At 44.5% G+C, this 25,462-nt stretch overlaps 1 protein-coding gene across 5 annotated transcripts in view; it reads left to right on the top strand.

Moving 5' to 3' along the window:
• Positions 1–25,462, top strand: part of PITPNM2 (phosphatidylinositol transfer protein membrane associated 2) — a 123,959-nt gene that overhangs the window by 5,222 nt on the left and 93,275 nt on the right. For all 5 annotated transcript variants that reach the window (XM_054289085.1, XM_054289084.1, XM_054289082.1 and 2 more), the window contains exon 2: positions 9,380–9,479. The gene's annotated coding sequence lies outside the window, so the exon portion shown is untranslated. The remainder of the gene's footprint in view (positions 1–9,379; positions 9,480–25,462) is intronic.

The raw sequence follows: 25,462 nt of genomic DNA, 5'->3' as shown, positions 1-25,462 counted from the left end.
AACTGAGATCTAGAAAATTCAATAGTGGAACAGAGGTGGTTTGCTGTGAGCCAGGAAGGCACAGCTGGTGAGGACTTGGGGAGGAAAATAGTGAATGAAATGCTGAAAGATTTGTAATTCACCATTGGACAGGGATTCCTGTAGTGGACAGGGAAGCTGACTCTGATTTGTTTGGATTGCTGGCACTTACATAACGATCAGGGAGCTTCAGGATACTAATTCAGGCTTAACCCTCGGAGCAGTGACCTGGGAAGGCATTTTAATGGCACGATAACCAATTTGGAGGGTGGGAGTGTGTAATCACATCAGCACTGAGGTATCTGGGCACTGAGGGCGAGGCCTCCTTATCTCTGGCTCCAAAGAAGTTTGGTATTTGCATGACTTAACTCTGGATGTGTAGAGGGGCCTTAATTCCATTATGTGCTTTAGAAGGTTATGGGAGGATTTCAGGTTTTTCTGGTACACCAGTTCAGCTTCAGCTGTGTTTTGACAGGTATTCATAAGGAGTTGGGTTTGGATCATTTTGTGTCTCTTTTCAGATGGTTTGGGTTGGAGTCGGAGTTATCCATAGCAAAAGCTGGAGGGCTGTAGGCATTTCTGGAGAGGCAAAAAAATTAATGGGCTGCCATCAGTTACTACCTGTTTGGAAGGAACAGAAAAACAATTTCACATATGCATTTGTGTATAAACATGGTGTAATTATGTTTTGTACACATCAGAGGACAATTCACTGGGAATAATTTCACTTGTGCTTTGTTTCAAGATCAATACCATAACTTAAATAACCTTCTAAAGGTACAAACATGGTAGAATCACTTTCTCTATGTGGGTGGCTTACCTATTTTAATGCTGCCTTTTTTTTTTTTTTTTAAAGAAGGAAATAGAGATTTTATATTTATCATATGAGATGAAATTGAAATCTAAATATTTACATCTTTTCACTGGATCTGGGGTTGAGCACCAGCTGTAGGCGTTGCCAAGCTGTTTAAGTTGTCTCCTCCACAGAGCAGGTTGATTTCTCCAGGGTGGTGGAGAGATGGAGCCTCGTGTTTCTGGCTCTTGTTTTCTGTCCTGTGTCTGCATCTGGAAATCCTTCCCTCTGTGGGCTCTGTGACCTGGCCCCACGTTCAGAGGGTGTTCCAGCCCAAACATGCTGAAGTTGGACATGTGTTGTCTCCACCGGAATGCAGAGCAAACTGCAAGCTGTGAAACTGGAGGGGGAGTCTGGGCCAGGAGGATGTAAATAACTCGAGATATTTGGTGGAAGAGAGCAGGAGGGGGAGGAAGGCCTCTTGCTTGGTTTTTCTCTGCCATCCCATCTCCTCAGTGACATCCTCTGTGCTCTTCACAAGCAAAGGTGGAGGGAGGATCACTTCTGTCTTAAAGAAGGGTAAACCAGGAGCAGACACAGGAAATGTTGCAGGCACATTTCAGCAGAAGAGACACTAAAATTCCTGAGATTTCTGTCTCTGGTTTTGTTTTGCTTTCTTTGTTTCCTTGTTAATTTCTTGAGCAGGCTTGACGTGGGGATTTTAGGCTTCTGATCCACCAAAGTGAACTGATGGAGAACACATAGCCTGTTTGGTTCTCCCTCTCTTGTTTTTAAGGATCATTTATCCAGACTCACGGGACTCTTTGTTTGTCTAACCTGTCTCTGGCTTGTAAAACGTTGTTCCTTGTGTTACCTTCAACAAACAGTAAACATCTTCCATCAGATATCCTCAAAAATGTGTTTAGCCTGGGCACAACTGTTTCTGTTGAGACTAGAACAATTTTAATACTCTCTTTTGCTTATATTTAATACCTACAAATAAGTTTTTCAGAAGGGCACCTTCATCTAGCACACTGCTACTGTGAGGAAAAAAAGAGCATATTTGGACAAGCCTGCTTGAAGGATTAAACTTTTTCATTCAGCTTCTGTGTGTTGCCCTGGCTTCCCAGTTTTCATTTATCCTTTTGTTTAGAGCAGGGAGAGATGGTTTGCCTTGCCTTGGGTATCTTTAGGTCAGATCTTCTGCCTCATGTCTGCCAAACATCTGGGCAGAGAGGATGGAGAGGAAAGACCTTTCTGTCCTCCTGCCTGTTCCTTTGTACAGGTGCTCCAGCAGCAAAAGGAGTTTGACATAAAGAGGAGATTTATTTCACTGTCTAATGGAGCATCTGTATTATCAAAGGCAGATATGTCAGAGCACTTTCCCCCTCCCTGCTCTGTCTTTTGTTGTCTGAATGTCATTTTGCTGATAGAACTTGTGTTGTATTCCTTGTTATCAAACTAGAACTGGGGGGAAAAAAAAGAAAAAAAAGAGGTGATGCTTTGTCTTAAACGTTGTTACCAAAATCATCAGCTAAACAGGTAGAGTGAGGATTTTAATTCCTGGTTTAAAGACTCAGTATAATTTGGCTTTCAGACCTCCCATTTTTCCTAAATCAAGTTTATGGTAGCAGCAGCCATGAGTGTCAGCTTCTGATTATAAACAGATTTGGAGCCACTAAAAACCTCCTTGAAATCAGTTTGACAACTGTTTGAGAACCTCCTTTTTAATATTCTCAGCAAGTTCCCTGCTGAGGTCTCTTGCAGCAGCCTTGTAGATCTTGTAGATGTTAGTCTTCCCTGCATATTTTATTTTAACTTTCTCTAAGCTTCCTAGGAGAATGCACATGGATAAGCTTTTCCAAGCTTTTTAAAAATTCATTTTTACATGGAAACCTGGGCTCAGCAAGATGGGAGTTGAGTGGAAACTGGTTGTGCTGTGCTGGGTATGCAGCACCTTGGTGCTCAGAGCACCTTGCAGGGAGATGCTTTTTGCTTTTGTTTGGTTTTCCTGAGGCTAAATCCCAATTTCTCCCCGCAGTTTCTGACTCCAGGTGGGGCTCAGGACCTGCAGGGGGGTGGAGGTGCAGGAGATCCATCCCCAGGGCAGCCACTGGGATGGGCTGGGGGTCTCAGGGTGCACAGCTCAGGTGGGAGAGGGGAAGGGAGATTGGCTGGTGCTGGTTTTCATTCCTGCAGCCCCTGCTCTGAACCACCAGGCTCAGAAAACCTGAGCAGCTCCTGAGGGAGCATCACCCCGGGCCTGTGCTGCGTGCCCAGGGCTCTGCTCTGCAGGGATCAAGGGAAATTCCATCTGGAGGTGGCAAAACAACCCTGGCAGCCTTTCTTTGTTGGAGGCTGGCAGCGGGAGCAGAGCCGGGGACAGATTTCCATTTGACTCATCTGTTGTTGAGATGGTGACACCCTTGAGTCACATTAAAAACGAGACCTTGTAGCTGAATTGGCACATCATGGAGCAGGTGTTTGCTGGGGTTTTGGGGCTTTGTCCTTGTTCAGAAAATTATTTTTGTGTTCGCTGAGATGGGATGAAATTGATTAATGGTGTTGCTGATGTTCTGGGTTAAAAATAACAGGAAAACCTGATTCAGGTGGAGTGCTGGAAGTTAACTGTCAAGATAACCTGCTTGAAATAGTTGTAAAGGCCTAAAAAATAAACTAAAATAATAAAAAAGATGAATGCCCAGTAGCCAGATGGTTGGAAGAGAACACCCCACGATCAATGAGGCAATATGTAAATATTTTCGATCATTACCACAGTACTGCTGTGTTGACATTGAAATTCAGAGTGTTATTCTGTGGGACTCCTCATTGATCAGCAGATGAGCTCTGATAAAACAGAGGATGAAAGCACAATACTGAGCATTATTATGGATTGTGGATTTCATTGACAAGGACAGGCTTCCATCAAGGGCTAGGAATGGATTTCAGACGCTCTTTAAGCACGTTGCTGAGCCACTGTGTTCCTTCCTGGCTGTCAGCTACCAATTAAATGGTGTTTTATTTCTTGAGCTGCTTTATTTAAGGTGAAATACTGCATAATTGACTAATTTTTCTGTGCTAATTGCTACAGTTATATGGGTAGGGGCAAGGTGGAAGCTGACATAGAGTTCTCTGCTTGAAATATACCTGGTTAGAAATGACTGGAAAATAATATTAATCAAACAGCTGAATTAAAGTAATTTTTTTCATAAAAGATTCTCCTGAAAGGTGGTTGTAGAGACCCTGTCTGGCTGAGTCACTTAGAAACCTTCACGGGGTGATAGCATTCTCATGAATAAAGCATGAGGTGCCTTTGGCATACACAGGTGCTGAACCCACCCAGAGGCTTTTTCTTTTTTTCCTCCCTTCTCCTTAAAAAAAAAAAAAATTAAAAAAAATCCCATCAGTTTTACTGCTCTCAGAGGGGAGTCTGAAGCTTTACACTGAATGGACTCTTCTGAAAGCTGCTTTTTAGGATCTGCCCACCCCACAGGAATCCCAGCAGGGCTGCTGGTGGTGGTTCCTGGGGTCCAGCCTGGAGGCAGGAGCGAGCTTTGGGAAGGAGCAGGTTGCCACCTTTGTGTGATATTAAATGTGACTCTTCCTGTTTTCCTAAAAATCTTGTAAGGGTGCATATACAATGTAGGGTTTGAGTTTTTTGAAATGTTTTTTTCTTGCAGTTGATCAGAGCAATGGGTTGTAACATTTCCCATTTCATATAAGGGAATAAAGACTTTTAGGAAAGGCTTAATGACTTCTAAGGAGGGAGGGAGAGGGCTCTTGGCAAATGAAAAGCTCATTATAGCTACAGCAGGGTCCAGAGCCCAGGCAGCTTCTGGAAGCTTTTTGCTGTTTGTTTTCCCTCCCTTTCCCTTGGGTCTGGCTGCTTACAGTGCAGCCAGGACCTTGTGCTCCTTCGGGAATGTAACCCCGGGGCACTTGGAGGGTCCAGATGCTACAAACATCAGAGAGGGAAAAATGGTCTCAGTGCCTTTCCAAGCTGCTTGTATTTTCCAGTTAACTGCTGCCTTTCTCTTGCATGTTGATTAATTTCCTGGCACGTCCTGGAGCCTGTTCCTCCCATCAGAGTTCCTAGGATTTTGAATTTATTTCCCTGTGGTTTGTTGATTTTTGGTTGCTCACTTGTATCCCTTTAGTGCTTTAGGGTGGCCGGTAGGAGAACAGAAACCACCTTTCCTGAGGATAAAGGGCTCTGGAGACTCTCTGTGGTCTGAAACTGATGCTCCCAAACCATGGGCATGTGGTGTTTGACCACAGCTGACACTCGCTAGGGCTTAGAATTTATTCATGCAGATTGGGCATGAGCAGGAGGCTGAGCTAGCCCAGCTGTGGTGATCATGAGGAGCAGTTGTGCTGGTTCATTTCTCCCTGCAAGACGGTGCTCTCGGTGCCTCTGACTCTGCAGAAGCTTTTTTGGTGCCTGTGCTTGGCCGGGCTCTGCTCCTCGAGGCAGGTGAGTTGTGGTGTGGGGCTGTCACCAGGCGTGTTTGTCCAGGTAATGGTGAGGAGGGAGCTCTGCCTGTCCCACAGTATAAAGGGATTTAGTGGTGGCAGCGATGGTGCCTCCTGGAAGGACTGGAAAGTGAAGTGCAGCACATTAGTTCAGCAGAAAGCATCTTATAATTAATTAATCATCCTCCATGGAAAGGTAAATGCCAGTTCTGTTAGTGCAGCGTGGTGTTTTCAACATTGGTGCTAAAAACGAGCTGTGTGGCACCTCTGCCTCTTTGCAAGAGATATTTACATGTGAATCTGTCTATTAATAGCTGTGCTCTGTTTTCCTGTGCCTCGGGTGCTGCTGAGCTGTTGTGCTGCCCCAGAGCCAGAGGTGGTCTTTGATTCGGTTCTGGGCTGCTCCAGTGCCCAGATGCTTCCCTGAAAGCCTTTCGAGGAAGGGAGGGAGTTTGTAATGTTCCTTTTTGCAAATCACCCGAAATAAAAATGTTGTTGCAGCCTTTTGGGAGCTCTTGCATTAACTCACATTTCTGTGCTTTTGTTGAGTTGCTTTTTCCTGGTGGTTTGGACAAATGTGCCCCTTGTTTAACAATGCTGAATCCTCCCACACTTCAGACGTTTAATTTTAAAGCAGAAGCAGTTTTAACTGTGTAATTGATTTCCATTTAGCACAGCATGGTTCTGAAATGCAGACAGGGTTAATGATTATAGAAGAGGATGGAAACCTGACAATTTTTAAGTTTAAATTTTGCCTTGGTAATCTGTTCTCACACCTAAAAATAAGTAAATTAAGAATAGCATCAGCGAGGCCTCTGCAAACTGCAGTGGCTTTAAAAAGTGATGACTTGGGAATACAGTCAAGGTGAATTGTTTATGATTATTCCAGAAAACAAGTTTCATAGATGTCATAATGTCCTAGGCTGCATTAATTATCTATTACTTTTAGTGTTTGCTGCAGAGAAAATGCCAGTGTTTCTGTTTTCCCATAGGCAATACTTTCAGTTTCTCTTGTACAGAAATGTTTTTGCTTTTAATCACTTTTGATTGCAGTACCATTAACAAGGGTGCAGAGAAATCAGTTTTTCTGTTTGGTACAGACTTACTGTCACTGAAAAGAGCAACTTTTGTCATCCTTCCCTAATGTACAATACAGGGAAAAAAACCCAGCCCAGAGCAAAAATGAGTAATGGAGGTAGGAAGATTCATTTTCTTTACCTAGAGGAGGCTTTGTGGCTGCCCCTCCGGGTTTGCAGGTTTGAGTTTTTGGGTGGGCTTTGAGTTTGGTCTCACGCAAACTCTGAAACCCTTTCAAGCTCTGTGTCCAGGCCCTGCTGATTCTGAGACCTGTTCCCTGCTCAGCAAAGGCAGACAGAGAGAGCAGGGCCCTGCTCTGACCCAATTTTTTACAATTTATTTACCAAAGTGTGGGTTGTAGTGGATGGTTCTTCTGGGAGGATGGTGCCTGGCATATCCAGCACCTAGAGAGACTTGTCTTGCTTGTGGGAAATGGGGAAAGAATGGATATGGACAAATCCCAATGTGCTTGAGGGATGAATTATTGTGTAACCTGTAAAAATTCAGATATATTATGTATATTCTTGAGGAATTAATTAGTGTATAATTGGTAAGGCTCAATCAGACTAGATGTGTATTGAGTTAAAAGCTACACAGCTATAATGAATCCTTTTAAAAGAGAAAGGTAGTGTGAGGATTCTTGTTTACTTGCAAATCATAATGGTAGAATGGCTAAAAGGACTAATGAAATACTTGCTTTCATAAAAAGGCATTTAAAATTCAAAGGCAAAGCAAGATTAAAATGTTGTATTTAAATATATTTCCATCATAGAGATTTGAATAGTTGCTTTAGAGAGAAAGTCCTTTGAGCTTTGCATCGTCATATTGTATATAACAATAGGGGAAGAAACACTTTACATTTGCTTTTTGAAAAGAATTTTTACTTAAAGCATTCATTAAGAATTTAGTGGGTTAATTCTGCCCCAAAGTGCACACACAAAATACTGGCACAGGTATCAAATCATTGAATAATTTTTCTTCAGTTATAAAGAAGATGTAATTTTAAAAGTAGTGGTGATTTTCAGTGTTTATTTTGTTGAAAGCCTGAAGAATTAATTAATTTATCTTCTGATCTTGACTGTATTAATGTTGGCAGCAAGATCAATAGTCAATGAAAGAAAAGAAAACTTAACATTCAGTTTCAGATAAATTCTGATCAGATCCTAAACCACAGGGCCACAGACTGGACCTGTGGTTCCCAGTTCTGACAGATCCAATCTAAAAGATGCATCGTGGTTTTGAGATAGGTGAAGCATCTTGATGCCCAACACTTTATTATTATTATTATTATTATTATTATTATTATTATTATTATTGCCACCCAGCCTGGGAAAGCAGAAGTGCCATTTGGGCTCACTGTGCCTCAGCTGTGAATCAGCAAATGACGTTAATAAGCATTTGTGGACTAAATATATTTTTAAGCTGTCTGGCTGCTTGCTCCTGGTGAGATTTCTGAGATTAATGGTCCTTAAACGTTACTCACATTTGCTCTTCCTCCAGGATGAATCTGACCTGTGCAAGCACTATTATATTTTTTAAATTGCTGTGCAAGAAGTTACAAGAGTGAAGATCAGTTGCTGGTTTTTTTTTTAAGCTGTTGCAAGACATAAATTTATGTTAACTGAAGCAGTGCTTGCAGCTAAAGGTATTGATGTTTTTTCCAAACATTTCAGTTTCTGTAGGGAAGGAAACAGAGTGTATTGATGTTTTATTTATTTTTTGTGTAACACTTTGGTAGCAGGTGCTGGTTGAGGCTTGGATCCAAGTCCCAGTCAAGGAAATGTGCTTTATTTGTGTGGTTGTGGACCCAGATTTTGCACGTTCTGGTGCAAACACAGCCCTTGCTGCTGGGAGAGAGAACAGGGAAGGACAACTGTGCCCTTTGTGACCTGAAGGGAAAGGGATAATGGGAGTTCAGTGAGGTAGAGGCAGTTTTAATGTGAGCATGTGGGAACAACAACGTTCCCTGCTCCATCCCCCTGGTAGTGCTGGGAGAGCCCTGGCTCTGCTCTGGCTGCTGCTTGGAGGACAGAGAAACAAAACATTAAAGAAGACCCAAAGGAACCTGGATATACCTGGGGAGATCATCAGTAGACAGGGGAATGGAGAGCACATGTGTGTGCCCCAAAGTGCAACCCAGCTCTTTAAAAGCACCATTAAAACCATATTTAAAAAAACCCAGCATTAAAACCAATTTGCAGTGGTTGGAGGTGATGATGAGACTGCCCAAAGGAATCTCTAGAAAGGCAGAGGGGCTGCCTGGAATGTTGAGCAGAGCAGTAACTTGCTCTGCAGGCAGCGTTACAGGTTCCTTGTGCCCTCAGCCCTCCTGACAAAAATCAGCCTTGGGGAGAGCAGGTGGCTGGAATAGGAGTGGAAATGGGGTGCCTGGGCTTTCCCCACCTGGGTTTGCCCTCCTGGGTGCTGCTGCTTCACCAGCCCTGCCTTTGTGCCCTGTGGGAGCTGCTGGCTCCTTGCTCCTCCAGTTGTGGAAGGATTTGTGGGGTTACAGGGGCAGCTCCAGCTCTGCTCCCACCCTCAGACATGGGATCCTGCCCAGGCTCTGGGGGCTCCCTGAAGGATCTGTGATGTGCTGGCTTTGTCTCTGGTGTCTCCTCTGTGCAGTCACTGAGCTCCAAGCTCAGAAGGGAGAAGCTTTGAGAAGTGTTGTACAGAGGGAGCACGTGAGAGTGGTCAGTGCAACGTGTGTGTTTTTGCTTCTCTCTTTTTTTTCCTTCTTAATTTCCATGAGTTAGAGATGATGATGACTCATGGTTTGGAACACACTTGAAATCCCTGAGGTGCTCATTGCCGCCTACTATCACGTATTGAATTTCTGACATACCGGAGGGATGTCTGCAGAGAAACTCTGATGTGCAATTATAAAATGTTGTAGCTGTATGTTGTTTGCATAGGAGCCATTAGCATGGTGTAACTGGAAAAATAATGCAGCTTTATTCTTGCTCTTGATTTCCCATGGGCATGGCAGTTCAGCAACTGTGTTCTGTCTTTTTCTAGGATGTTGACACATGTGGACCCACAGTGACATCCTTTTTCAGCAATGCTGTTTTTGCTCCCTCCTGCATTCAGAAGCATCTAGAAAGATTTTTTACAGAAGGTAGGTTCTGACATTTCAGCTGGATGGCTGTTCTTTTTCTTCTGGGTTAGAAAAAGAAAAAACATTTAGATGTTACTAGGGAGAATGGTAATTTATCTGAGGGATACTAACTTGCTGTTGGTGAGAGGAGATCAACCTTATCTTGGGTTCCACTTGAATAAATGCTTGGGGAAAATATGGTGAAATGGAGGCTGGAGAATGGCTGCAGGAGCTCTTTGAGAAGGGCTTGGCAGTCACAGGACATGCTTGGCTTAAATTGCATAGATGTGTGCATTGGTAATAAACTTCTTCTGAAAGGAAGCTCACACTCCTTGCCTTTTTCTGTTTAGTCAGCATCCTTTCCTGCTTAGAATATTTCAAATAAATAAATTAAAAGGGAAAATGGCAGCACAGGAGGTGCAATTAATATAATTTTTAATTTAAATCTTAGGTGTGTTTTTTTCCTCAAAGAAAAAAAATCTTAACCTTGTTGATTTTATTTGTATTGAAATAAAAAGTAGTACAGCCTCATTTACTACCATCAAATTGCAGTTTCTAACTTTCTTTGTCCTCTGAGCTTTGGATTTGGGGAAGCAGTTAGCTGTGGTGGCTTTTAACAAGGTAAAGTGAAGAGATTGTGTTTTTTATGAATGTGTGTACCTGCTACTCCCTTATGCTGTCACCTTTGCAGTGCTGCTTGGGGGTTCACTGTGTGTGTCCAGCTCCATCCAAATATCTTGTGTGAATTCTAGAAATGTATCTCACGGTGTGAGCTCTCACCACAAAATTAGTGGCTGGAGTTTTTTGCTAGATAGGGTGTCAGCCTTTAGCCTGACTGCACAGTTCTGCTTCATCCTGTTTTCCTCCAGTAGTACATTGCTCAGCACTTATGTGGTTTTTTCCTTTATCAGAAATGGTCTTTTTGACTTCACCAAATGTTTCTTTGGAGTGATACTAAAACTTAACAATAGTCAGGTTTTGCTTCAAGAGCAACGAATTGCTGAGAAGAAGAGAAGGAGTAAATGAGTTTGGATCTGAGACTGTTCACTTACCAGACTGAAATACGCTTTCAGTCTCTCTGGATTTATACCTCAGGGTCACAGCAGTTACACTGAGATTGCAGTGACACCAGCTCTGTATAAACATGCAATATCTTTATCAGAAATTGTGGTAAACTCTGGGTGATTTGAATACCGTAATTGTCTCCTGTCAGGAAATTGGCTCCCAATGAATTCATTGCCATTCTCCAGGTTGATTTCCTTCCTGAAGCTTCTCTTTGGGATTAGCAGAGCCCAGTGCCAGGCTGGGTAGGCTGCTCCAGTGCTGTCTTGTCCCTCTGTGGAATACCTGATTTCCTCAGGAGAGAGCCCAGCAGCTCCTGCCTGCCCACTGCAGTTCCAAAGGAGCTGTGGCCAGGTCTCTCTGGGATCAAAAGCTTGAACAGCAGCAGCTTGAACAGAGGAGTTTATGCTCAGAGGGGCATTAATTGCCATGTGAGTTTGTGCTGCTGTGCTGAGGGGGAACATCTGTATCCCGAGAGCTTTGCCTCCTGTTTTAGGTCACACACTCCCCCACAGGCTCTTGCAGAGGGAGAGTTTTTCTCTGAATTAACCGTAACAGCAGAGAAGAAATGCAATCCTTGGCAGAGCTTAGGGTTTGCTTTGCCCCAGGGCTGAGGCTCCATTCATTTGCTTTCCTGGAGGATTTTACAGGGCTGATGAGATGCCCAAGTGGTCATTAATTCTCTGGGTAGGTGAGGGGAAATTGCCTCCAGAATGGTGTTCACAGGAAAATGAATCCCTGCTCTTGCGTCACCAGAGAGGAGCAACGTCTGTGAGCTGGCAGGTAGGAAATGTAAGGAGAGAAATGGGTTTTAAACCTTGTCAGGGAATGCACTGCTCATGGAGACAAAGAGCTGAACCACCCTGTCCAGGAAAATGCTGGAGGCATTGGGTAATTTCCCCCTCTGTTCTGCCAGCACTGTCGTGCAGCCCTTTGTTTCTCCAAACATGAAGGCTTTCAATCCAAACTGCTGGACAGAAGGAAAATTTTGGGAGAATGCTCCCCTGCAAGTCATCCTTGGGAGTATTTTGCACAGAACTATTTCAAAATCTAGGGAAGTGTCCTGAATCCCTGCTGTGAGCAGAGCCCGGGGGAGGCTGTGCAGCCCTGAGCTGTGTGTGCCGGTGATGCTGGGAGCTGTGGGGCCTGGCAGGCAGCCAGGGGGATGCAGTGTGATATAGGATGGGGAGGGACCTGCTGCTCTGTCCTGCAGCATCCTCACTTCCAGCTCTCCTGGGCACTCTGCTGCCTTTTTGTGCTTCCCCTGCTCCTGCAGCAGCCTGGGTAGGATGAGTGTTTGAGTGTGTTCTGTCTGGAAGAAGAGGCAGAGGCTGACATTGGGCAGGACGATAAGAAGAGGGGAAGGAAGGTAGATGAGATTGAATCCAAGGGTGCCTGAGAAGATGTGAGGCAGGCTGGGGACAGAGGATTTGTGCCCTGGGGAAGTGATGTCCCCTCTAAGCAATTTCTGACCCACTGAAGGAATGTGTTGTGTCCTGTCAAAAGGCAGCACAGCTTTGGTTTGCAGTTGCCTCCTTCTGCTGTCCTTCCAGCACTCCCTGCCTTGTCTGCAGCACCTGTCCCTGTGCCTGTGTCATGCTGGGCTGTGATTTTCCACCCCTGGCTGTGTGATGTGACCAGCTTTTCTCCATCCAGAGCCTTATGTCCTTTTATGTGGACACAAATTGGGCCTGAACCTTACTTTTTCTGCACCTTGTACCTACCAGGGGACTCAGTGTGGGACCCATGACAGGAGAATTGAACCCTTTGATAGGGGTGAGTTTGTGGAAACTGATTAAATGTGGAGAAATCTGTCTTCATGTTGGATCCTTCATCAACTGAAATGAAAAACTCACTGTGAAGAGTCAGATCAAGGGGATAACACTCCAGGGAACTGGGTGGTGGCTGCTTTTGTCTGGCAGGGAGAGGATCCCTGTTTGGCAGCAGAATGGAGCAGCACAATTGTGACATTTGCCTGTCTCAGTGTGTAAAGGTTGACTTGTTACTGTGCCAGGCAGGGAGAAGGGGGAGCTGCTGAGAGGTGAGGAAAGGAGAATGGGATCTTGTAAAGGTGGGAGAGTTACAGGTAAACCCGTTTAGACCTGCCAGGACACAGATGTTTGGAAAGGTACAGAAGGATCCCTTTTCAAAAAAGGGATCTACAGAGCCTCCTGTACAATCTGGCACTGTGGAATTCCTCATGGAAACAGGAGTGAGATTTTCTTTTGGTGGTTTCCCTCCTTTTACAATAGAAACACAAGACACAAGGAGCTGTTTGGACATCTTTAACTGAGAGGAAAGGGCTGTGATGCTGCTGTGGTTGTAACCACAAACTAACTGACAGTTTCCTGCTGCAAGTAACTTTCTATAGATCTAAACCTCCTTCATTTGTGTTTGTTTTTCTGTGCTGTTTAAATATCTGAGGGAGATTCTGTTGCTGCTAGGCTTCTATTTTTTGACAAAGTCTTTGTTATACTTTTGGAGGATGGTGACATGAAGAGAAATCATTACAGCACTGATGCAAACTCAGGTGGAGTCCAGAAAGTTTCTGTGTTTTACAGTCTGGTTTAAAGTAGAAGTGAAGAAGTAACACCACTGAATCAGACTGGTTTTGCAGTTACATTTGCATGTACAAAGCTCTGTTTATTTCTGAGGAGAAAAGATGTCATCGTGTGAACCTGCCTGTGTGGCTGAGCTGCTTCATGTGATATTTCCATGGCATCATTACTGGCTTCTAATTCTCCTGCCTCCTTCCCACCCTTCTCCCCTGTGATGTGTTAAATATCACAGCTGCAGAAATGAGGGCACGTTTTTTCCCTGCTGTTCCCATTCCAGCTGGAAAACTTGGACAGAACCTTCCCTTGTGGTTTGTGATACTGTAAATAAAGGCTTGGGAGGTCACACGTTCTCCATCTCAAGTTATTTTGATTCCAGAGCTGGAATGGGAGAGGAGGAGAGGAATAAAAATAAAAACAAAAACAAAACCTCAAACTGTTGTAGCTTATTGTGGGAAAAAGAGCTCATTAATGCAAAGGGGAAGCAATTGGAACAAAGGCCTTTGCAGAGAGGACTTAGTCTTTGACTGAAGCTGCTACTTGGATAATTAAGGTCAAAGATTTCAAAGGAATCTTCTATAAAGCTTTGAAATAAAAGTTATCTACAAAGCAGAGGCCCTGAACACCAGCTCCTGTGATCTGGGGCTGTTGCTGGGCACTTGCTCTCTGCCTTAAAAGGTGCATCAGCCTGGCTCTATAGGCGTGTGGGTGAGTAATTTTACCTGTGTCCCTCTGAAAATGGTTACTCATACTCTGAAATGTCAGTGAAGTGGGCTTTGAGTGTGGAGTGGAGAAGTTGTGGTTTGGGTCTCGCTGGCTGCGGTCGGCTGAGCTGGAGTTGTGTTTGCAGCCCGGGCAGTACCCGTGGACTGGGCTGTGGGGGTGGGAAACCTGTTTGCACATTTTATCAACAGCAGTGGTGCAGTTCAGCCTTCTGAAACCCCACAGAACCGTGGCTGGTACTGCTGCTGTTCACAGCTGGAGTCCCACATCTGCAGGCTTGGCCTCCTCAGCTGTGTCCCTTCTCATGTTGGGGTTTGAGGCTGTTGGTACTCACAGAAAACACTCTTTAGGCTTAACCTTATCATGTTTTTCTCTTTTGGTATTTGTGTAATCATGTTTTGGACTGAGTAAGAAATGAGCTCAGGGCAAGGTCCACTGGGCTTTACTACTTGGTGGTGATATGCTGGGTGTGATGGATGTTGGTTCAGAGAGGAGACATCAACACTTACTGGCAGCTGTTGCATTCACTTTAGTGGAGTTCTGAAGAGACCTTTTCCTGGTAATGATTTTTCTGTTGGCTTCTTTATCAAAACAGGATACAAAATGTGAATATAATTTGTCACTGTAGAACTCATATTGTACCTTGACACTACAGAAGTATTTCTTTTTCCATAAACTGTTATATTTATAATATACAGCAGGAACAAAAGAGGAACGTTCCACATCTAGATGTTAATCTCTGCACCGGGTAGTCTTTTGATTCAATAACTTTTCTTCCTTGATCTTCTTTCCCCGTTTTTTTTTTTCTTTAATAGGCATAGGACATATGGACATAAAAAATAATGGCCCAATTTCACCCCTGCTGTAGCTCATTGACGTCATTAAAGCTACAGCAGGGATGACTTGGCCCAGATTCTTTAAAAATAAGACCTGATGAACAACCTCTCCTGGAAAAGCTCTGTGGAGGAGGTTGTCCTGAGCACAGCACAGAGCAGATGTGCTGCAACTCACCCTGACATTGGATACCATTCCCCTTGATGCTGTTCCAGTGAGATGCTAGGCCCTTCCTGGAGGGGACAGGAGGCTGCAGATGTGGTCCAGATGTGCTTTTACCATGTCATGATAGCGTGGAGGAAAGGGGAAATAAATAAAGTGAGAGAAGGGCACTTAAGCAGAGGCAGGTCTGGGTGGAAACCTCGCTTGCTTGGAAGCTGTCTGTGCCTGAGGACTGGGCTTGGCACATGGTGAGGCAGAAGATGGAAATGTAGAGTTATCTGTGAAAAACTGTTGCCCTAAGCAGGTTTTTAGGAAGATGATTTAAGTGTGTTTTGCATTTTTGTACTTTTTCCTCGCATCCTCTGCAACGTCTGGGTATTGCCACACAAGGATCAGCCATGTGAGTGTGGCAAAAAGGAGCACTGCAAGGTTCGGTATCTCAGGGTAGGTCTAAGGTGCAGCTGCTTTTTCAGGGCATATTTCCCTCCTTAGAATTGGGCATAGAAATTCTAGGTAATGTAGATCAAAAAAGGCAATGGATCATGGTGAAGAGTCTGAATTAAGCAGAAAAACGTGCTTTCAGATCTGAACACGCTGGAAACGTGCTGTCAGATCTGAACACACTTGAGAACCTTTCACATTTTCACCTTTCACAGAAAGGTGAAAATGTGAAAGGTTCTCAAGAGCTGTTGACTGCTTTCTGTTTACTAAAATAGTGGCGGCAGTTCATAGATGGTGACTCTGAAAATCTTCACACTAACGTGCAAAGGGAGTGTTTTACTCCCTGTTATTTATAACTGCAGGGAGAAACACCCTTCAGAGAGCAATCAGAGCCCCAAAGCTGTATCTGAGGTGGGTGAATGCCTGATCACTTTTTGTACAGCCAGTATTCATTGCCCAGGGTATCTTTAATTTAACTGAATCCTTGGTGGTTATAACTGTGCCTGGCCAAGCCAGGTTCTCTTGCAGTGAGTCCAAGAAATCAGATAGTTCTTTTTCTGATGCCAGACTCTTCTGGTCCATTGAGTATAACTGCAAGAACACATAGTTCCCAAGGAGGAAAATGCTTACTGTGTTTTTGGTGACAGCTGAAGCTAACTTGGGGGAGGGCAGGATGGAGCAAATGGCACTTGTCTGCTTATGAGAGCATGTTCGTTTTGAGGGAATTTGAGTTGGAAAGTTTTTTGCAGTGAAAAGCCAGAATAGTGTCAAATTGACATTGACTAGTATAAATAGTGAAGGGAGAATTAAATCTTTAGAATATATTCAGTCCTTTGATTAGTCATCCAAAACTCTGCTGGTAAGACAGTGAAAGAAATCTGGGCTTAACCTGATAAATGTTCTTCTAATGGTGGGACAAGTCAGAAAACCCAAGAATTTAATTCATGATATCCAGAGAGGTCCTGCAGCAGCTGGCAGCAGACTGCTAAGGAAGGGTATTAATCCTAGAGGAAACAGGGGGAAAAGGTAATTGAAATCTCTGCAGCCTTAAGGACTTTTGGAAGTAAAAGATATTTGTTGAAATGCAGATAAAGGTGATTAGCTTATTTTATTGCATAGAATACACCCTTGTCTGAAAAACTCTCTTGCTTTGAAGTTCTCTTTCCTTGTATTGTCTTCATCCATTTCAATCTCCCCTGTGTCATTGTGGGTGGGCCTTTTTAGGATCTAACCCTGCTTTTACTGAGGTTAAAAGCAAAATTTGATGGGTGTGAAAAGAGCCTGCCCTGGGACTTGAAGTGAACTCCCAACATTTCTCTGTAACCAGACTGATGAGCAGCATGGATTGAATATTTATGCCAGTTCCAGTAAAACCTTGATGATTGCAGAGAAGGGTTGAAGAGAGGATTCTACCTGAGTAAAAGAATGTATGAAAATTTTAAATTGCATACCTTTGTGACTGACCTATAGCAGTTAATTTTCCAGAGCCAAGACTACATTGTCATCAGTTTTAGCAGAGTAGAGAAATGATTAATTTCTGGGGTATACAGAGATCTTTCTTAATAATCAGAAGCATGTCATCTGGTTGAAAATACAATTTTTCAGGAAGGAGGGGAGCTGTGAATGGGCAGCAGCTCATTGTTGTGGATGCAGTCAGAGCAGAGGCATCCCTGTGAACCAAGCCCAGCTCCCTCTCTGTGGCACTCGGGCAGTGCTGGGGAGGGATGAGCTACAGCCAAGCCTGGTTCCTCTGGAGCCCAGCACGTGGATGTCACGCTGCACACATTCCCCAGGCTGCAGGGGGTTATCAGGGAGATAACCTGGCTGAACCCCAGCACTTGTGATGGTGTCTCAGCCTCACAGCCTGCAGTGGAAACTCCAGGAAGTTCCAGTTCCTACCGAGGCAGCCTGTTGTGTGTGTTAATCCCTGTGCAGGGGCTGTGAGGGAGAGGAGGATTCACCAGCCCATGCGCTGACAGACCCACGTCCTGTTTTGTTTGTGAAGAGTTGAGAGTTGAAATCAAGATGCAGATCAGGAGTGCTCTGAGTACCTAAAGAAAATCCTTTGCCTGTGGTTCCTGCATCATCCCAGCAGTTTATTAAAAAAATAGAAAGAAAAAGAGGGGGAGGCAAATACCATCTGTATTTATTCAGATTAAAAAGGAGTGTGGGGATGGAGCTGTAGGGTGAAGGGGAACTGTTCAGTGCTGAAGCAGAACTTTCAATTTATTTGATGGGAAATTTTAATCTATTCTGGATGATTTAGCTGTTAAGCTCTAACTCACTTCAGCTCATCACCTGCTAAGTGCTTTGGTTCCACTGGGTACTCTCAAGTCCTGTAGAGGCCCATGAGGTTCAGCTCTATTCCTAAGAGCTCACAGAGTGTAGGAAAGAGTGAGGTAAAGGAAACTTTTTAAAAACACTGTGTTTATAAAAGAACAAAGAAAATAACCTTGAAATTAATTTGAGCTATCCCCTTGATCAATGACTCTACATTGTCCACTAATTCTTTTGTATATATAGCTAGAATACAGCCTACCAATAAAAGTTCTCTTCGTTTCTTACTATTTTGAGGTTTATTTTGATGGATTATGTTTCTAGGTAACAGTTGAAGGTTATTTCTGGGAAATGCTGCCAGAATGTTTATTAACATGTGACTAGACCCAGGTAGAGTCCCTTGAGAAAATCTGGCTCTTCTGTGCACTCTCAGCAAGGGGCAGTGACTGTGCTGAAGGGTGAGAGTCCTCCCGTTCCCTGCCCACGCTGGGCCTGGAAATAACTCTGTCAATAGTGGAAATGTCACAGCAGGAATGACTCGCTGGATGTGCCCAATTCCGCTTATCTAAATGAGCTGTGATCCTGGATTTAATGTGCTGTTTCATAGTTAAGATAAGAGTCACATGAATTAGATTATTGTTGGGGAAAAAAAATAGAGGGGTTCTGATATAAATACTTCTGTGGGCAGTTTGGAGAGCATTAGCAAGTCTTTTTACTTTTATGAACAGCAGTGGTCAAAGCAGTTTCCTGCAAGAGATGCTTTCCACATGATAGGAACTCTAGTCATTAAAAAAGCATGAATTGGATTAACAAGTGTAGGGTTATTTTAATTTGCCTTTGAGTCTTCAGATGTCAGTGCAAGCTTTAATCAGCAGTTGTGCCAGTGAGGAGCCACCTCGTGAAATGGGAAGGGAGGCTGTGGGCAGAGATGCTCCTGGCTGAGTGGTTCAGGGGCTCCCCTGCACCCTGAAGGGTCCTGCCCAGCAGCTTCTCAGTTCTCCAGGATGGCATGAGCCCTCATGACCCTTCTGTGGCCTTGTCAGCAGCAGCCACAGGTGTCCCTGTGGTTTGTGGAGCTGAGGAAAGGTTCAGCAGAGGGGCACTCATGTGGACAGTGGGGTGGATACCCAGGAGCACTCCTGCCTCGGTGTGAGACTCCTCATGTGGCACAGGTAGTACAAGTCTTGTGACATTGGCAGCTGGCTGTCTCCTGGGCACTTGTCTGATGCCTTTCTTTCAGGTGGATTTCAAAATACTATTTCTTCTTCCTTCTGGGAGCTTTCTCTGCATGTGAAACAAACTCCTGGAGCCCTTTGTCTTTGGTTTCACATCACCCTTATGGCCCATGGTGCCCATTGCTTTGAGCACCCATCCGTGTTCCCTGGGGTTCAGTGGGAGATACAGCAATGACAAATGTTAACAGCTCAAATTCTTTTTTCTGTGTGTGCTTAATAAGCAAAACATCATCTGTGTTGTTTCAGAGGCAGTGATGAGCAGTTGTCTCCTTCCCTGTGTTCTCAGGGCACGGATGCTCAGCTTTGGCCCAGTACCAGGGATTTTGTCATGAGGCACAGAGGGTGTCCCTTCTCAAGGCCATGGTGGGGACAGCAGTGCTGAGCTCCTGCTAACCCTGAGGGGAGGGACTGTCCCAGCACTGTGACTTTGCTGGGGCATTCTTAATGCTCATGTCTGAGTGGATGGCTGTGTTCTGCAGGTCATGATCAGGAAAAAGGCAAATTCCCTGGACAGGGTGGCAGGAAGTGCAGGAGGTGAGGCAGCAGGAAGCAGTTTTTGTGATCCTGAGCTCCTGTTGGTAGAAAAGTTGTGCTTGTTCTTATTTCTGCTCTGGCTCTGTGCTCTTGGCAAAGTTTGTGTTTAATTTTGTGAGATATTCAGGGCAGTACCTGCCATCTCTCTAAACAGCTGTACTCACTCCTCTTGTTATCACCATGGCTGTTCACTGGTGATAAAGGAGAAGCAGAAAAGGAACCAGGATCCTGATACTTGGGAACAGGGCAGCACTTCCATTTGAATTGTCTCTTGTAGCAGAGAGTCCAGGCACTGTGGGGATCTGCTTCCTTGAAGACCTGAAATACATTTTTATTGACTACTCAAATTTTGAAATCATGATGGGACAAAGTAGCAAAACCATTGGAAAGCTTCCCTCCCTTCCCACATCTTAGTGCTGTCTTCATAGCTGCCTCTTATGAATTGAAATACCCCCTGTGCCATTCGCTTTCTTTTAATATAAGCTTGCCTCTACTGCAAATAAATACAATAATTTAATATCCCGTTGCCTGAAATCAACTGGCTCTGGTGTTGCCAAACTCGTGTTGCTGGTAGCTCGGGGATATTCTGCCCAGCTGTGCTGTGACCATCTGCCATTGGTTTTCCTTTTGCACAAGAGCAGGATCTGGTAACTCACACCACCAACCTTTCGTAATCCTCCCTGCCATGCTGATTTCAGGGAAAGTGTCAATTCTCCATCTCCTTCCACCCAAGCCATCACACACATCCTGACTGTTCCACTTACCAGCTTTCCTGGCCTGTGGAATCTGCCTCTTTCCTTATCACTGCCTGGCATCAAAGTGCAGCTTGGGCGAGTGCAGGGTGCCTGCTGCTTCTGCTGAGCTGTTCCCTGGGCTATTCCAGTCACCCCTGAGCTCTGGGCTGCTGCTCCCTGATGTCAAAGCAGAGGAGTAACTCTGCCCAGGGGCTCAACTGCATCCAGCTTTCGGAGATTAAGCTGATTGCACATCTCTCATAAATCAATCTTTCTGTATTAATAAATAAATGCCTGCAATAGTTGCATTATTACAGTTCATGGAAGCTTTCAGAAAGAAAAATTTCCTGAATGAGCCATTTCTGCAGTCTCAGCTGGTTTTTAAAGACTGGTGTCATTAATTGAATTTTGGCTTTTCCTCTGGAATGGGGACTGTGCTTTTTGCTTGAGAATATGGTTGATGTACATGAAAGGGAATAGGAGATCCAGTCTTCAGAGCTACTTGCATGGCTTCTTTGGCCATCAGGTTACTGGGAGGAGTGGGTAGCCTTTCAGTGGGGCTGCCTTACACTGGGGTCTTTGAGGTGTGAGGCTTTCCCCACTGAAGGCCATGTCGTGGTTGTTGGTTGGCTGTGGAGACCTGGCTGCTTGTCTGCTGCTGACTCATTCTTCCTGCAGAGTCTCTCTTAAAACCACAAAACGTGGGCTATATATTACAGGTAACCAGATTCTTCTTTCTACAGGGAATGATACTTGTTGGAAATCTATCTTCATTAATTCAGAGCATCACAAATGTAATAATTAAGTGATCCTTAATTTCCATACTCATTTGGTGGGGAGATAACAGCTTCTTTTTTATAACTGGGCTTTGCCTTTTGAAAATACTCTGACCAGTGTTATAAAGAAACCATATTATAGCCCACCCTTAATAGCCACTGATTAGAGGGTCCTTTGTGAAGTGTTGTCTCTTTCTGACATAAATTAATTAATATGGAACCCACAAAATTCCTATGGAAACAAAACAGAAGTAAATTTAATACCAGATGAGTGTGTGTTTTGGGCTATGAAAGTGATCATGAAACTCATTTCTTAACAGGACCACTAGAAGAACAAACAAATCTGCAGAGATGTGGTTGTAAGCCTCAGCTAGAAATGTATGTTTGTGGATATAATTAAACTTCAGTTAATAATGTATTGTCCTCAGTCTTGGCAGAGAGCTGTACTTGGGCTGTGGCTACACGTCCAAAGCATTTTTACCAGATTAACTTCCCTGTGCAGCCTGCTCAGGAGCTCTCCAGTGGCTGCTCCGCATCTCTGCTCCTCTCTCAGCTCTGAGAGCACTGAACCCTTCCCTGTGGCCCTGAGTGGCTGTCACTGTCCCTTCCTCAGGCTGCAGTGTGTCAGGGTGATGCTTCCTGATTCACTTTTTGCATTGCAAATCCTGTTTCGTAAGTAAGCCGCTTCCACCAATACCTTAAACGATTTATTGTCTCTCAGAGCTTTTCTTCACCTGGAAAAAACCAAAATATCATCAGTGCCTTGGAAACCTCTGTGCTGAGCATTGTATGATTAAGTTGTACTTTTGAAGTGACGGGTTTGGGCATATAATTTTCATGACCATCTTTGCTTTCAGGGGTCATAAATACTGGTTCCAGCTGTAATGAAGTGCTGTGCTACTTACTATGTTCTTATCATTATGTGTGTCTTTTTGTTTAAATTACTAAATCACAGTGGCAATGGCCATAATAATGTGGTTGTTTTATGTCTTGGAACAGGGGAAAATAATTTTATTTAGTTGGAATAATGTAATTGTAACGTGCCTCTGGGTTAGAGTGAAAGGGGGAGGTGGTGCAGGTGGCTGCCAAGGCAGGGCTGTTCTCTGGATGATTTTCTGCAGCAAATTCCACAGCGGTGGAGTGGCAGCACGTTTGTTTTTAATGGAACAACTTGTGAGCAAACACCGGGATGTTTATGGTGACAAGGAAAGCACTAGAAAAATAGAGGCTATAAAATCCCACTGGTTAAGGGCAGCGCATGGATAATTGGCTCAGTCAGGTGCATCTCAGGGGAGGGATGTGGATCTGAGATCTGGTCTAAGCCATTACTGGCACAACACTTGAGCTCTTTGCACCTCTGGAGGCTGTCTGTAGGGGAGGCAGCTCTACCTGGGTGGTTTTGTGAGGCAAAGTGCCAGGGAAGGACTCGGAGATCCTCTGATGGAAACTGCTTCAGAGATAAGGTGTTTATTTCCCCTTTTGAAGAGAAAAGATGTGTGATGGTTTCTTGAATCAGGATGACTGCACCAATTCAGATCTAATTTGATAAATGAAGTATAAAGGCCCAGTGAATGACCTTCTGTAAAATACAAGAGTGCCTGAACTATTTGTTCTCTAAATCTTGCTTCTCATCTCTGTATTTCCTGCTCATGCTGTTCATTAGTCTCCTGTGCCCTGTTGTTTTGGGGCAGATAATGGATAGCTGAGTGGTGATGCTGAAAACAAAGCTCCTGTATAAATAACCTGCTTTTCTCAGCATAAATTCTTCTGGGTATGGGGCACATACCCACACACTTTTTTTTTACATGTATTAGTGTTCCTTATGTAGCCTCTTGAATTCCAGTTGATTGAGGCATCTCTTCCCCTGGTGAAAGCTTACACTGCTGTGGCTGCACACGGACTGTGGTTTATTTCCAAATGAATCATGAGGGTTTTACAAGCTGTAAAACTTCTCTGGAGAGCTTAAGGGTGTGACCAGCTTACAGGCGTGGGTGGTTTTTTTTTTCTTTTTTTCTTTCTTTTTCTGGTACGGGGCTGAATATGTCCTCAATATCTGCTTGATGTTTTAGGTTGCCAGCAGGATTTGTTTTTCCTTCACATGGGATGCAGCACAATCCCAGACTTTTGTGGCTGCCTCCAAAGCTTTGCTGGGACTCCCTTGGGAACCTGGTGTAGGGAGTGATAAAACTTCATTAGTGTAGGTTTCTCCAGCCAGTGTAAACCTTTTATGAACAATAAGCTTGTGCATTTGGAGAACAAAATTGCTGATTTCTCTGGCTGGACTTTGCTTAAGGTAAATGTGTCATTTTGCCTTCCACAGCAGCTCTTTGGCCAGGCCTGGGGAGGCAGATTTGACAAGTCCAGCTTAGTCCAAACCACTTCTCTCCCAAGCTGTTTGTTCTCCTGGGATTCCGTTGGTGGTGGAACAGCCCTGCAGAGGGGACTGTGGGTTGGCAGAGCTGGTTCCCTTGGGCTCATCCCCTGACCTGCTGGACCTGGAACGTGTGAGCAGCCCTGGGGAGAGCTGGCACATCCACGCCTGGCTCTGGCATGTGCTGGGCTGGGGAAATCTGGAAACCAAAGGGTGTTTGCAGTAGTTGGAGCTCTGGGTGGGGGCTGTAGGAGCATTTCTTGCACAGAGTCCTGCAGGGCTCATCCCAGGTTCCTGCTGCTGGTCTCAGCCTTGGCTGCTCTGACTCAGCCTTGGCTGCCCCAAAGAGAGACTTTCTCCAGAGCAGGGCACTGGCCAAGAAATCTGGAGCTGGAAGTGATATGGAGCTGGCAGAGGACAAACCAAGCTGGTAGGAACTGTCAGGAGCTCTGGGAAATAGGGAAAAAAATATTCCCCTCTTTTTCAGGCATATGCCAAGGGTAGGTGGTTCAGAAGGGGAATACCTGGCACATTACTATGCCAACTTACCCAGCTGCCCTAACAGGATACTTTTGCCAGGAACCTTTGGACCTATTCTTCTTGGTGTAAACAAAATCAAATAAAATACTCGTTACTATAAATAAAATGAGTATGATTACCTGGAGTCTCTGGAGGCACCTCACACGGTCAGCATTTGTTCCTTTCTGCCTCTGCCAGCAATTACTGGAGAAAGAGAGAACCATCAGTGAGCACAGGCATCAGCCAGGCAGCATGGAGGCTCATAATAACTTTCTTCTATGATAAAGGAGATATTTTTATAGTCTGAATTTTTTATTTCACTTTCCCCCTAGTGGGAGAGAATTACTGGTGATGATAGTTGGTGGAGCAGCTCCTGTTGGGAAGCACTGAATGGAGGAAGGATTTATTGAAGGGAATGTGTTGCGAATTCCTTTATAACACACATTTTTTCTTTCCCCTTTATTTAAAGAGGTTGTTTATAACTAAGAGACCATTAGCGCCCAGGAGGTAATTTTGTTTCAGCAGTACCTTATTGAATGAAAGCTTGGTAGTCTGTTTCTGGATGGAAGCCTTGGGAACAGCTTCTGTGTAATGCTGTACCTACATTTTTTTTTTTCATTTCTCCTTTTTTCTACTTTAAATTGCAATTGGTGCTGTTCCTTCCCATGTAGTTGAATGAACAGCTTTGTGAAGTACATGTCAGCATTTGAATTATGCTTTTCATTTACTGTAGCCGGTTCCAGGCCTCTCCTTTCACCCCCAGGGTTTCTAGAAGGTTTCTTGACAAATCTCCCTTTTCACCCCCAGCAGCCCAGAGACAAAAACCCAGGAGCTCCTTTGTGTGCTGCTTGGCTGCTTTGCCTGGCTTGCTGATGCTGTTAGAGAAATTCTGTTATTTTTGCAAATGATACTAAAATTAGGGTGTGGCAGAACTGTGCTCTGAGAGTCCTGCTCAGGTTGCTGCCCACAGCTCTGCCTCTGCTGAGGAGCAGTCAGAATTTATCAGTGTAAAACCTTCTACACCAAGAGAGTAAACAACACAGATTAACTGGTGCGGGATGCTGAGCACTCAGCTTCCCTTGTTGGGTAAAGTGGGATTTGTTACTTCTGGCCTGAATACTGACCTCATAATCCTGTGTCTATGGCACCTGCCAATCATTCCCCACTGTAGCTGTTAAGAGATAAGAGAGAGAAGTGTATGGCAAAGACTGAGGATCATTGCAAGAGCTGTGTTCCTGTTTGGTTTAAAATAATCTTTCATGTGATCAAAGAAAGGGTGATGTGTTCCTAATTATCTCCACTGTAAAATCTTTTGAGCTGTTGCTGCAGGATGTCTAATCCAGAAACCTCTTTTGGTGATAAAAATGGTGAGGGAAGGTCATGTGTATTTTGCATCTTGCCCCTTTTACCCTCCCTTTAGTTAAAGCATTTGGGATGGAATACACTGAGCTACCCAGGTGCAGAGGATATTACAGATTTCCATATTGCAAGCCCTAATTTTAGCTTCTCTCTGCAGGGTTCATGCCAATATTCACCCACTTGCATTTGCACTTTGGGTCGCACTCATTACACAGTGTGAGCTTCGCACATGTGCCACTCCTCCTGGAGAGGGGATTTGTGTTCCTCAGCCAAACCAAGGGGTCTGCGTGGGGCAGGGGCGGGTGGGAGGCTGCTCACAGCTGGGGATGTGTCCCTGCAGAGCCCCGGGCTCGCTGCAGCCTCTTGGAGCCAATTGGATGGGAGCAAGGGGAAAGGAGCTCTGTAATTCCCTTCTGCTCTTG

The sequence above is a fragment of the Melozone crissalis genome, unplaced genomic scaffold (assembly GCF_028551555.1).
Source record: "Melozone crissalis strain CALT ecotype California unplaced genomic scaffold, PUWL_Pcris_2 ptg000063l_1, whole genome shotgun sequence".
NCBI lineage: Eukaryota > Metazoa > Chordata > Aves > Passeriformes > Passerellidae > Melozone > Melozone crissalis.
The sequence above is the reverse complement of the archived record's forward strand: the minus strand, read 5'-3'. Positions and strand labels throughout refer to the sequence as shown.